This window comes from Penaeus japonicus, unplaced genomic scaffold (assembly GCF_977035675.1).
Source record: "Penaeus japonicus unplaced genomic scaffold, GWHDUDI00000001_assembly GWHDUDI00000008, whole genome shotgun sequence".
NCBI classification, from domain to species: Eukaryota; Metazoa; Arthropoda; class Malacostraca; order Decapoda; family Penaeidae; genus Penaeus; species Penaeus japonicus.
Genome location: NW_028234410.1, coordinates 8,818,643 through 8,821,142, shown reverse-complemented (window position 1 = coordinate 8,821,142; position 2,500 = coordinate 8,818,643). Strand labels below are relative to the sequence as shown.

The window sequence follows — 2,500 nt, the reverse complement described above, 5'->3', positions numbered from 1 at the left end:
ATATATATATATATACATATATGTATATATATAAATATATAAATATATAGATATAAATATATAGATATAAATATATAGATATAAATATATATATAAATATATATATATATATATATATATATTATATATATTATATATTATATATACATGTACATACAAACATACATACATATATACATATTAATATATATAATATATATATATATATATATATATATATATATATATATATATATATATATATATATATCATTGTGTACGTGTGCGTATATGAGTATGTGTATGTGTATGTATGTATATGTATATGTATGTAAATATGTATGTATGTATGTATGTATGTATATATGTATATATATATATATGTATGTATATATCTGTATGTATATATATATATATATATATATGTATATATCTGTATGTATATATATATATATATATATATATATATATATATATATATATATATAATAAATCAAAACATCCAAAGGGTCTTCTCCCACGTGTGCTTACCCGTTTTCTCTCTATTTTCAGGGGAATCTCGCCTAACATCACTGAATCCTGCAGTTATTTAAAAGGTAAGATTTTTTTCTATAGAGTGTACTACACAATTAATGAAAGACATATTTCAGAATTGGTAAACAACAAAACACATACTTTGTCAAAAAGAGTTTCCACGTCTTGTGAGTACATGGTGTTGCCGTAAGTTACTGAGTGTTGCCTGACGTCACTGGCAGCTGAATTTGCGCCGCTGTTCATTTCACTAGGAATAACAGTTATCTTTAGAACCAATTTACACTCTGATTAATTTCCTTCAAATCTTATTATTGCTATAGTTCTTTGTTATTTTGATAAGGCGCTGGAGATAAGAATTACCGTTGTGTAGTGCTAGATTTGGGAAATTTTCCGTCCCCAATTTTTTTTTTTTTTCTGTTTAGCTTCAGTTTTGTATTTACGTATTTTTCGGTTGTAAGCAATGATTCAATTAATCTCATTATTATTAAAACGATTTAAGCAGCCGGTGGACTTAGCGTCAATTAGTGTTTTACAAGTACAGCTTTAGGAACCAAAGAGTTACTGGGACAGCTGTGATGGGAAGAAAGCCCTACAATAGAGAAACAGTACCCCCTCGTAGATCCTTCGCTGTTCATCAGAACATTTGAGACGGCGCGGAGGCAACGCACAGCACACTATTGTAGTTTGTTATTGTAGCTGCTGGTGCAAATCTTTTCATTTTTCTTGTATTCCCACATTGACACCGCCTCTGTCCCCCATGCGGATTATTGTTTTGAATTATATTGTCATATTAGGTCTTATTTATCTTCCTAATCAGACATCAGTATGCATAACAATTGTACCGCATCTATGATCAGCTTTTGCCAACCGCACTCTGACTCAAACTGCATTTCCATATAATTTTTTTATCACGTGATACCAAGTTAGGGGCATTCCATCTTCTTGCATTAGAAGTTTTCTTTATAACTCTTTATGGTAAACTAAAAAAAAAAGGTTTTCGAGTCATTATGGCGTCAGAACGGCAAAGGAAATGCGATATTATTGTCTGATTGGTTAATGCAGATTTATGACTAAAAGATGTGTTGACATGGGATTTTACGGCCGTAAAGTTGTTCATATTAAATGCTAGTTTGATCCTGCCTCAGGATAAAGTTTCTCTCTCTCTCTCTCTCTCTCTCTCTCTCTCTCTCTGTGTGTGTGTGTGTGTGTGTGTGTGTGTGTGTGTGTGTACATGAATACATATATATATAGAGAGAGAGATAATTAGATTATATACACATATACGCCTACACGTGTGTGCATAGCTACATCTCCTCCTCCTACATACTTGCATACCTATTTCTTTTTTTTCCATGAACGTTATAGTATTATGAAACGATAATGATACAGTTCTGTAAACAGCATTTGTAGCCTCATGTGTCTTTAAAGAAGAAAGAAACGAATCTAGTAAATAATTGGCATCACAGATGACTCTTTAATTAACGTCTTTAATAAAAGATGGCGCCAGTCGTTTCTAACAATATTTTTATGTGCCTCCTTAAATAGGCAAACGGTTCCTCCTCATTAGATGCGGGAAAAAGTCAAATATTCATTACTATCAATGTCTTCTAGTCACTTAATGCCCCTTCATCGGACACTTTCTGCCGACTTTGAAGTCATCCTGCTCAGTCTGGAGGCCATGTTCTTCTCTTCTCCTGGCGCTCGGGGAAGAGTTGTTGCGCTTGCTGAGGCCGCTGCATCCCTAAGGGCACAGGATATGAGGTTCTGTCCTTATTAGGTTTTGGCGCGACGCCCCCCGGCTTCGGACATCTTGGCTCTTCCATTGTGTTTTGTTTATGCTCTTACCAGTGCGGGACATCATTACCCCGTTTTCTGTGTTTGTGAAGGACGCGGAGGGCATACTCGGGAAAACCAAATTTCCGGTGCGATGCGTTTCTCTTCCTCTCTGTCTGTCTGATCTTGTCGTCCAAAGGGATTTGTTATGAGA

The 2,500-nt window shown here is 34.0% G+C and overlaps 1 protein-coding gene across 5 annotated transcripts in view; it reads left to right on the top strand.

Moving 5' to 3' along the window:
- The window catches only part of LOC122249543 (protein Wnt-5b), a 628,546-nt gene that overhangs the window by 278,421 nt on the left and 347,625 nt on the right, over window positions 1–2,500 (top strand). For all 5 annotated transcript variants that reach the window (XM_086539035.1, XM_086539036.1, XM_086539039.1 and 2 more), the window contains one exon: window positions 532–575. The gene's annotated coding sequence lies outside the window, so the exon portion shown is untranslated. The remainder of the gene's footprint in view (window positions 1–531; window positions 576–2,500) is intronic.